The sequence below is a fragment of the Stegostoma tigrinum genome, chromosome 43 (assembly GCF_030684315.1).
Source record: "Stegostoma tigrinum isolate sSteTig4 chromosome 43, sSteTig4.hap1, whole genome shotgun sequence".
Classification (NCBI taxonomy): domain Eukaryota; kingdom Metazoa; phylum Chordata; class Chondrichthyes; order Orectolobiformes; family Stegostomatidae; genus Stegostoma; species Stegostoma tigrinum.
In genome coordinates this window covers 157,880-169,559 of record NC_081396.1, presented here as the reverse complement: position 1 = coordinate 169,559, position 11,680 = coordinate 157,880, and the positions used below count along the sequence as shown (strand labels likewise).

The 11,680-nt window shown below is 48.3% G+C and overlaps 1 long non-coding RNA gene across 1 annotated transcript; it reads left to right on the top strand.

Moving 5' to 3' along the window:
- The first annotated feature begins 2,898 nt into the window (after window positions 1–2,898).
- On the top strand, window positions 2,899–11,091 carry LOC132206811 (uncharacterized). Its single transcript, XR_009443171.1, has 3 exons — window positions 2,899–3,078; window positions 5,188–5,245; window positions 6,083–11,091. It is a non-coding gene; the product is annotated as an uncharacterized LOC132206811 (long non-coding RNA).
- The last annotated feature ends 589 nt before the right edge of the window (window positions 11,092–11,680 follow it).

The window sequence follows — 11,680 nt, the reverse complement described above, 5'->3', positions numbered from 1 at the left end:
CTGGTTTTGGGATGCAGTGGGTGGAGGGGAAGAGCTGGGCTGGTTGTGTGGTGCAGTGGGTGGAGGGGACGAACTGGGCTGGTTTAGGGATGCAGTAGGGGAAGGGGAGATTTTGAAACTGGTGAAGTCCACATTGATACCATTAGGCTGCAGGGTTCCCAGGCGGAATATGAGTTGCTGTTCCTGCAACCTGTACGATGTAGTTTGGTGTTTGTTGGCCAGCATACACATGGTGAGTCAAAAAGCCTGTTTCTATGCTGTACAATAATGACTGCTTTAGAAGGGCCACTGGACTCAAAACATTAACTCTGTTTTTCTCTCATCATAGACGCTATCAAACCCGATGGGTTTCCCCAGCAGTTTCTGTTTTAGTTTCAGATTTCCAGCATTTGCAGTTCTTTGTTTTATTTCAGTCCATTCAATTTTCATGAGAGAACTCACTCACACCAGGGAACCACCTTCAATGCATTTTATATCTTTCCTTAAGTAAGGAGACCAAAACCGCACACGGTTTACAAGCTGTGATCTCACCAATGCCCCAAATATCAGAAGCTTAAATTCCTTCCTTCAATGTTCAGTTCCTCTCGTAAGAAAGGATTGGATCCAATTAGTCATCACATTTGTCGTTCCCTCAAGGAACTCCAACATATTGGTTAAACACGACTTCTCTTTCATAAAACTTCAATGCCTTTGCCCAATAATCAGGCACTTTTCTGAGTCCCCCTGATGTAAGGAACACATGTATCTTTAATAATAGTTTCTGACCACTTCCTTCTGGCTGTGATTAAAGTGTATGCAGGGGGTGGGAGAAAGCAGGGAACTCGGGACTGAGTTAATGATCAAGCAGGATGTGACTGAATGCAACAGCAAGCTCGATGGGTTGAATGGCCTCCCCCGCTCCTATTTTCTATGTTTCCGGGACAGGTGTTAAGGCATCTGGCTTGTGCTTTCCAATTTTCTGTCTCCCTCCTTACCTGGTGTGAATAAAAAGATTTATGTCCACTATTTTGCAATACAACGGGGCTGTCCTTGAGTCTAGGGGAGTTTGGAAAATTGCAATCAAACTGCTGCACTAGAAACTTCTGTTAAAAGACCTTCACCGCTCACCCAACAAGTTCAAACAGTTTCCTTCCACCTGCCTGACCTGAAGTCCTGGCTTCACTTGAAATCCCTGCGCGAGCATTTTCGACTTTGACAATCCAGGCAGCACAGCCCGTTTCGTTCGTGCCTGGGATCTCCCGTTTTTACCCCACCGCCAGGCGTCCCGGCTGACGACCCGCAGACCCACCTGAGGGAACGACGCACGGCGAGTGGGAGCAGGCCACTCAGCATCATCCCCTCCCGTGCCCAGCCCACCACTCCACCCTCCATACCCCCGCCCCCATCCCACGGGCCGGGCTCTGCTTCGCCCAGCCTGCGCCAGATGGCCCGGGCACTGTCCCCTGTCCAGAGGCTGGAGCTGAGGTGCCCTCCCCTCGTGAGGGAGGGGTTGTCTCCCACAGTGCCTGTGCACGTACATTTGGGGGGGTGGGGGGGGATTGCAAAGCTGTTTCCCACCCCTCCACACCCACAAGATACTCACATGGAGCAGCAGGAGGCGCTCTGCTGTCTGTCCCTTTAAGGCTGGTTGGCTTGCCCACACTCCAGGTCTTTGTTGCTGGGCAGGAGGCAGGGTTCCACTTAAACTGTCACAAAAGGCATTGGGATGTGCCAGGCCGCCCTCATGCACTGGGTGGATGGCTTGCCTGGGGGGAGGGCACCTCTGATGCCCCTGTTGCTAATAGCTGCTCGTGCAAACCCAAATAAAAGCAACAAAAAGGGGGAAGGCACATGCATCAATGAAGAAACAGGCAGATGCACGCATCACAGCACCCTTTCCCTTCCTCGGGGCTTCTCTTTTTTTCTTGGCAAACCCGGACAATGCAAACCCCAGGAGTCAGATTGCAACAAGGGGCCTGCAAGCAGACAGGCTCTGCAGCCCAAAGCCCGCCCCTCACATCCGCCGCCATTGGTTGGAGGACCGACCCGGGTCCGCTGGAAACCCGGTGACGTCGACACACCCCACTGGTTGCAACACACGTCGGTCACAAAGGCGCCCGCCCACGCGGCGGCGCCCACTCCCACCATTGGCTGGAGGTGCGAATGCGGCTGCTGGCTCCGCCTCGCCAGGCTCCGGTTTCTAAATGGTCAGGCCGCACGTCGATCATAAGGAGAACCGCTCACAGGTGCGAAGGTTCCGTACGTCAATGGCGGGGGGGGGGGCGGACGGCTGCCAATTCCCATTGGTCAGGCCCCGACGTCATTCGGGGAATAGTTCCCACCCACAACCGCGCCTCACGATCCACCATTGGTCCAGAAGACACAAGGCCGGTGACATGAGATTCCAAATGGACAGACAGCACGTCAATCAAACCATTGACCCCCCCATTCCCCAACGGAAGTTTCGAAACGAACAACCAACCACAGGGACAGCCCGCCCCTGTGAACCAATGATTGGAGCGTCCGCACTGCAGATCCGGGCAAACGACTGGTTGGTGCGGGCGTACCATTCAACCACCAGTCCAATCGGAAACGGCACCGCCTTCGAGCGGCGCCATGCCATTGGTAGGACGAACCTCCGTGACGTACCGCGGGCGTAGAGTGGGCGGAAGGCGAGTCCGTCAATGAGCGGTCACAGTTCCCATCAATCATGCAATCCCCGCCCTGCTCGCGCCGTACCTGTCGCCAGTGGTGGGGTGTCGGATCACGTCACGCGCAATCCGCTGACGGTTCTGCCAGTTTATTGGTCACACACTCGGTCCAACACAAAATGGCCACGCCCATCAGCGTGATTGGCCGCGACGTTCTATCATTGGATGGAGGAGCGCGCCAATGAACGCCGAGGAAGGGGCCGTCAACGGCGCGAAGTGACGTCAACGCGCTAACGGTCGAAGCGGTGGCGGATTGGGGGGGAGGGGAGAAGCGTCCTCCACTAAAAACATCTGAGCGGTGGTGATAGACACTGCGGCCTTCACTCTCCACCGGGAATGAGGGAATAAAGAGACCGCGGACGGAAGGAGGGGAAATAAAAGGATCAAGGTATAAATGGGATTCAGTGGCGGAGTGCCAGTGCGCATGCGTCTATCCATACGCGGGCGGGCCGGACGCGCAGGCGCAGTTCCTCCATTGTGATTGGGGGGAAATGTCACATGATCTTGCTCCTGCCCCTCACACTCAATGTTGCAGTGTCCTCTCTGCGCCCCCCACACCCCCGTCCCCCATCCCAGCCTCTAGGGGAGGGTCACCGTGCTCCTACTCCCATTACAAGCAAGTTACTGATCCTCATTGTGTCCGAGATAATGGGAACTGCAGATGCTGGAGAATCCAAGATAATAAAGTGTGAGGCTGGATGAACACAGCAGGCCGAGCAGCATCTCAGGAGCACAAAAGCTGACGTTTCGGGCCTAGACCCTTAATCAATGTCCTTTATCTGATTACACATAAGTATGCAGACACTGCCTTAAAACTTCCTGCCCAACTAGAATTAGGTGTAAAACTTTGTAACTCCTTATCTTCCTACAGATCGGTATGCAGACATTGCCTTATGCTTCCTGCCTGAATAGAATTAGAGATTCTTCAGACGACATGTCCACCATGGGCCTCCTGCAGTGCCTCAATGATGCCACCCGAAGGTTGCGGCTTGGGGTGGGAGGAAGGGATGGGTGAGAGGAAGAACAGGTTAGGGAGGCAGAGGCAGGCTGGGCTGGTTTTGGGATGCAGTGGGTGGAGGGGACGAACTGGGCTGGTTTAGGGATGCGGTGGGGGAAGGGGAGATTTTGAAGCTGGTGAAGTCCACATTGATACCATTAGGCTGTAGGGTTCCCAAACGGAATATGAGTTGCTGTTCCTGCAACCTTCGGGTGGCATCATTGAGGCACTGCAGGAGGCCCATGATGGACATGTCATCTAGAGAATGGGAGGGGGAGTTGAAGTGGTTCACAACTGGGAGGTGCAGTTGTTTATTGCGAACTGAGCGGAGGTGTTCTGCAAAGCGGTCCCCAAGCCTCCGCTTGGTTTCCCCAATGGAGAGGCCATCTGCATGAGGAGTTCCCATTAGTAGCTCCTATTATCTCTGATACGTATCTTTATTTATGGTCATCGTAATAACACGATTTCAGGCAAAACCTGTACTCTGTATAAACAGCATATTGTCTTGTAGGGCCTGGCAGAAATTCCTAAAACCAAATGGAATGAGTGTACAGCTGATGATTATATGTTAGTTCAAGGCCAGTTGGTGAGCACTTTATCCTTTGTGTTTCAAAACTGCCCAGGACCCTTGGTATCTCCTTCTCCTGTTCCCACTCACCAGGTCTTGTCATCACTCGGGCTGCTTTTACCAACAGCCAAGTTATTTTATCCACTGACAGTCTTCATCAGCAGCTTTCTTTTCTCCCATTATACATTCCTTCATTGGCCCAACAACTGCTCTTCTTTCTCTCTCCCTTCCTCTCTTCCCACCGCCCCCCCCATACCCTGCAAGCTCTTGCTCTCGCTTTCTTTTTCTCCCCCCCACCCCCCACGTGGTCTCTCTCTTTGGGCTCCGTCCCCACCTTCTTTTTACTCTCCCACCACCATTTTCAATTTATATACCACCTTTGCCATTTCGTGCTGAAGAAGGGTCGCTGTTGACTGTGCTTTCTCTCCACCGATGTCACCAGCCTGCCGAGTCATTCTGGCTATTTCTGCTTTTGTTTAAGATTTCCAGCCTCCATAGTTCTTTATTTACTGGCATATATATAGTAACGACTTGGAGTGAGCTGATAATTGTGCCCCACTGTTGTGTAAACTGCCACAGATTGTATAAAACCCCAGTCAGACCATCCAAATGACTCATTTGCCTGGTCTACTGCTACTGAAGACAAAAGCAATTCACACCAGGTTTTGTTAGGAATAGAAAAATAAATAATATTATCCCTCTCTTAATCTTAAACAAGAGCATGAGCTGAAAGGATTCTCAATCTGTCACTATGTCCCTTAAACAATAATATCCTTCCAAAGCCCCAGATACATACACACATGCACACTCAATCATGATTAAGACAAGAAAAAAGACACATGGTGTTAGGTTCGTTTTCAGAGACCCTCATGGACTTGATGCAATAACAAGACACTGACCTGTTTAGAAAAACACAAATCCTTTTATTACAGAGCAAGTACAAGCTGTGAAGAATCACCGTACTTCACCCGGCACAGAGTGCAGAGTCTCGTAAGTAATTCTCCCTGAGCAGCGGACAGTCCGCACTTTTTATACTTTACTAAGTACATAATACATAAAACAATTTCACATCTCACAATAACATGATACATGAAACAATTATTACAACAGACGAAGACAGGATACAAAATAATTATTACATCAAGAACATAAAAGACTAGGATATAGTATCGATCGTTCGTGAAATGGCTGCTCATGGCAGGAGGCAATTTCAAGTTGTTAACAAGACAGATTGTAATTTCAAGTTGCCGATGTGTCTGGCTTGAACAAAGTCAGTGCCCTGGCCCCTTTGTCAGGGACAGAAGTTACATCAGAAGTCTCACACCTTTTAAAAATATTCCTCACTTAACCTTATTTGAGACAGTTTAACTCTAATTTTATTCAGCCAGGAAGCTTAAGGCAGTGTCTGCATACTGATCTGTAGGAAGATAAGGAGTTACAAAGTTTTACACCTAATTCTAGTTGGGCAGGAAGTTTTAAGGCAGTGTCTGCATACTTATGTGTAGGCAGATAAAGGACATTGATTTATAGAAATATAGAAATCAATGGGATGTTATCCCAATAACATCTCAACGGTTTAACACATACACTGTGGGTGTTAAAATATTGAGAGATCAAACAAGATTCTGAAGGTCAGAGGCCAGCACTACAAAGTAAAGAGTTAATTTCTCTGTGTCCTTGTGGTTTTTCTTTGCAATGATGATGTGCAGTTGCATTGTAGGGTGACAGCCAATTTTTGATCCAGTGGTTGGTGAGATGAATTTCAGTGTTGCTCATTTTGTGACTCATTCTTTTAAGGTTTGTTTTTGTTTTTTTTTCTCCACGCAGGGAGGGAGAAGAGGAGGAGAGAGATAGATGCTTTCTGCCTACAGGCTCTGAAGGTTTCTTCTCGACTGCTGTTCCTGAAACATTTGGCATTTTAATGTCCTGTAGTTCAGCCCAACCAGAGGGCTATTGTCTGGTGAAATTTCCTAAACTCAAAAGACCATCAAGTGATGCTCAGTCTCTGAATTCTCCCTGTTAATGCTTCAAAGCGCAACACTGTCAATGCTTTTCCATCAAGCTTTCAGACATGATGTGAGGCTTCTCTGGAACAGGTAGAACTTCAGCCCAGGCCTTCCAGCTCAGAGGTAGGGGCACAACCAGTGCACCAAAAGAGCCCAAAATCAAATTGTATTGCCTGCTTGGTAATATTATGACTTGATTTCAAAGTGAAAAATACCCCGTTTATTCCAGATGTATCAGTCTAACTTACAAGTTGTTGTCCCAAAAAAGAAAAGATCCCATCTATTACAATTTGCATTTTTTAATTCATTTTGGGGACCGAGGCATTGCTGCCTGGGCCAATATTTATTGCCTGACGTTAGTCGACCCTTAAACAGTCATCCATTTTGTGTCAGGGAGGGAATTCCAAGATTTTGATGCAGCGACACTGAATGAACAGTGATACGGTATGTTTCCAAGTCAGGATGGTGAGCGGCTTGGAGGTTGGCGTTCCCATGTGTGGGCTGCCCTTGTCCTTCCCGATGGAAGCGGCCTTAGGGTTTGGAAGGTGCTGTCTGAGGATCTTTGGTGAGTTTCTGCGGTGCATCTTGTAGATGGTATACACTGCTGTTACTGAGCATCGGTGGTAGAGGGAGCGGGTGATTGTGAATGTGGTGTCAATCAAGCAAGCTGCTGTGTCCTAAATATTGTCAAGCTTCTCGAGTACTGTTGGAGCTGCCCCTATCCACACAAGTGGGGAGTGTTCCCTCCCCCTCCTGCCTTGTGCCTTGTCGATGGTGGGACAGGGCTTTGCGGAGTCAGGAGGTGAGTTACTCGCTGCACGATTCCCAGCCTCTGACCTGCTGCTGTAGCCACTTTGTTTATGTGGCTGGGTCTGCGTCAGTTTGTGGTCAGTGGTAACCCCCCCAGGATGTTGATGGGGTGCAGGGTGGTGGGATTCAGTGGTGATAACACCATTGAATGTCATGTGGGCAAGGGTTAGATTCTGAATGGTAAACCCCAGGGTGTTGATAGTTGGGGGGATCCCATTACCATCCTCCTGCCTTGTCGATGGTGGGACACGCTTTGGGGAGTTAGGAGGATGGTAATATTGAATGTGAAGACAAAGTGTTGTTGAAGATGGTCAATGAGTGAGATTTGTGCAGTGACAGTGTCACTTGCTACTTCTCAGCCCATGTCTGGATATTGTCCAGATCTTGTAGCATTTGAACATGGATTGCTTCAGTATCCGAGGAATCACAAATGGAGCTGAACATTGTGCAATCATTGTCGAATATCCCCACTTCTGACCTTATGATGGAAGGTAGGTCATTGATGAAGCAGCTGAAGATGGCTGGGACTAGGATACTACCGTCAGAAACTCCTGCAGAGATGTCCTGGAGCTGAGATGACTGACCTCCAACAACCACAACCATCTTCCTATGTGTCAGGTGTGACTCCAAACACCGGAGGGCTTGCCTCCAGATTCCATTTTTGCTGGGGCTCCTTGATGCCACACATGGTTGAATACAGCGTTGATGTTGAGGGCTGTCACTCTCGCCTCCCGTGTGGAATTCAGCCCTTTTGTCCACGTTTGAACTAATGTCAGGAGCTGAGTGGCCCTGGCAGAACCCAAACTAGGTGTCACTGAGCAGCTGCTGCTTCGTAACACCTTCCATCACTTTCCTGACAATCAGGAATAGACTGAAGGGGCAGTAATTGGCCGGGTTGGATTTGCCCTGCTTTTCTGTGTACAAGACACAACTTGGATGATTTTCCACATTGTCGGGTAGACACCAGTGTACTGGAATGCCTTGGCTAGGGGAGCAGCAAGTTCTGGAACACAAGTCTTTGCCAGAATATTGTCAGGGCCCATAGCTTTTGCAGTATCTGGTGCCTCCAGCTGTTTCTTGATATCATGTGGAGTGAGTCAAATTGGCTGAAGACTGGTATCTGTGATGCTGGGGTCCACTGGAGGAGGCTGCGATGGATCATCCACTCGGCACTTCTGGCTGAAGATTGCTACAAAAAGTTTTGCCTTATCTTTTGCACTGACGTTCTGGCTTGTCCATCCTCGAGGAGGGGGCTATTTGGGGAGCTTCCTCCTCCAGTGAGCTGTTTAATTTCCACCACCATTCCTAACTGGATGTGGCTGGACTGCAGAGCTTAGATCTGTGTACCACTTGGCACTTTTAGCTCAGCTCTGGAGTCCTGCCACATCCAGTCAGGGATGTCTCATTTGGCCCTTAGGCAGCAGTTTGGCAACAGATTTGTGAGACAAGTCAGAGCCCATGGAGTAAAAGGGACAGTAGCAACATGAATATAAACTGGTCTGAGGGATAGGAAACAACATGCAGTGGTCAGTGCGTCATTCCTGGACTGGATGGAACGTTTGAAGTGGAGGTCCCCAGTTGTTGGGACCATTGCTTTTCCTGATATATCACTGATCTATACCCTGGTGGGGACAGTTTTGAAGATTGGAGATGATCCAAAGCATTGTCATTTGTTGAGGAGAACAGTGTAGTTCAAAAGTACATCAGTGAGTTGGTGAAATGGGCAAACAGGTGGCAGATGAAGTTCAACACAGAGAACAGCGAGATGACACATTTTGGTCAAAAAACAGGATGAGGTAAAGACTAAAGGAGATGACAGCCGTTAATAAATCATTCAGTACCCCTTGGCCTTATTATTAGAGGAGTAGAACACAACAGCAAGGCTGTGGTGAAGCTGAACAGGACACTGGTTAGACTTCAACTGGAAGACTGTGGACCATTTTCAGAAAGGATACAAACAACTGGAGAGGTTGCAGAAGAAAGTTTTGAGAATTATACAAAGAGGAAGCATGAGAAAATGTTAACGCATAAGATAGGCATTTCATAAGTAAATTAGGGGCAAAGGGATAAGCAGAGAACAGAGTGTGGCCCATGATGGACTTTATTGGATGGAGCCAAAAGACATACATTAAGTTTTAAATGAGTATTCATGATAGGGGAGAAATGAGCAAGGGAGGGCGTGAAATCTGATAGAAACCTATAGAATTCCAACAAGACTAAACAGGGTCAGCGCAGAAGGATGTTCCCGATGACTGGGGTGGTTCGAGGTGGAGGGGTTGGGGCATCCGGAACCAGGGGGTGACAGTCTAGAGGAGACTGGTGTAGGACTGAGATGAGGAGAAATGGCTTCACCCAGAGAGTGGGGGAGCCTGTGGGATTCTCTGTCACAGGAAGCGTTCAGGGCCAAAGCATTGATTAGATTAGATTAGATTAGATTCCCTACAGTGTGGAAACAGGCCCTTCAGCCCAACAAGTCCACACTGCCCCTTGAAGCATCCCACCCAGACCCATCCCCTATAACCCACACACCCCTGAACACTATGGGCTATTTAGCATGGCCGATCCACCTAGCCTGCACATCTTTGGACTGTGGGAGGAAACCGGAGCACCCGGAGGAAGTTAGATAACAGATCTTAGAGTTAAAGGGAATGGGGGACACAGGGGACAGAGTTAAATGATCGGCCATGATCCTGTTGAATAGCAGAGCAGGCTTGAGGGGCTGATCAAGAATCTGTTTGAAAATATACCACAAGGATTCTACCCACACAGCTGCTGTGGCAAGGAGTTCCAGAGATACACAACCCTCAGAGAGAAGAAGTTCCTCCTTATCTCAGTCTTCATTTGGCGCCCTTTTATCCTGAGACTATGATGCTCTGGTCCTAGTCACTCCCATGATAGGGAAGCATTCTCTCAGCATTTACTTCAGCGAGTACAGTTGCAACCTATTTAAACTTAGCTCATCTGTACCGGGGACCGAGGAGCAAGTTAGACTTACGGGATCATAACAATTATTTGGACAGCGGGTGCAGTCTCAATGGGCCGAGAGGCCTCCCCAGGGGATAGTCTGAGAAGCAGTTTGGATGAAGAGTCAATGAACTCAAAATGTTGATTCTGCTTTCTCCCCACAGAGACAGGCAGACCTGCTGAGTTTCGCCTACAATTTCTGTTTCAGTTCAGGAGAGATGTTAGGAAGCACTTTGAGACAGAAAGAGACTAGATGTTTGGAACTATCTTCTACAAGTAGCACTGGATGCAGGATTAGTTGGTCATTTTAGATCTGAAATAGGTATTTTTTTATTAAGCAAATGTATTGAATGATAAGGGCCAAAGGCTGGTACTGTGGAGCTAAGCTGCTTGCATCTAAAAGGACAAAAGCAGCAGATACATGGAAACACGAGTCCCTGCAAGTTCCCCCGACCCACTCATCATCCTGACTTGGAAATACACCAGTGATGCTGATAACAAGGGGTCAGCTGGCTGAACCTCATAAAATAAGAGTTCCCTGAGGTGGTTGTCAATCTCGTCCAATCAGGGAGCCCTGACTGACATAAAAGGATAAATGTCAGGGATATTGATCCCCTGGATGCCTGACGCAGTGAGAGGCTGTGCTATTGACAACAGTTATGCATTTGTAAATAAAGGGTGATCAGGAATGGGATGCCAGCGTCTGAAGAGTTTTTGACAGTGAGAGTAATGCATGATCCTGAAGAAACTCGCTCACAGCAGTCATTTTGAAGTAGAGGGTAAACATTTTCTTACATCATGCCTCCGTTTGGAAAACTTGACTTGTTCAACCTTGTCATTGAGGACTGGGCCCAGTATGTGGAAAGAATGCTTTACTTTTTCCAGACATTGTGGCAAGTAATTCTCCTGAAATCCTGTGGGTCTGTAGCTTTTTCTGTCATTAGGAGCCCAACATGCACTGACGCACCAGATACTAAAAACTTTCAAGAATTAATGTACATAGCTAAAAAATATTATGTCCCCAAGCCTCCTGTAATTCAGAGACACTGTTGCTTATACTTGGCAATTCGAGAGCCAGGGAAATCATATCAGGATTCGTGATAAGGGTAAGATGACTGGTAGAGGTCTGTGAATTTTGTTTAACTCTTAATGAGATGTCTAGAGATCATACAGTATGTGAGATTAATGACATGATTGTGCAAAAATGCCGACTCGCTGAAACTCAGCTAGACGTCAAACGGGCACTACAACTAGCTTTATCATTGGAATGTATAGCATGTGGAGCAAGTGAGTTGCTGGGCATTCCGATGGAATTGGACACCCTCGCCAGTCCGACTGAGCTTGGGCATCACCACTTGAGTGAAAGCAATTGCATAGCCTCACTCAGGAAATCTCCTGATCAGACGGACTCTATGTCAGTCCACAGTGTCTGCCAAACCATTACAGCTTTCTTCATGATCCTGCCCACTAAGGCATTGTAATTGTTAAGACCGTAAGATATGGGAGCAGAAATTAGGCCATTCGGCCCATCGAGTCTGCTCTGCCATTCAATCATGGCTGATAAGTTCCTCAACCCCATTCTCCTGCTATAAGACATAGGAGCAGAAATTATGCAGATTCAGGACAGCAGCAGAGCCTTACTAGA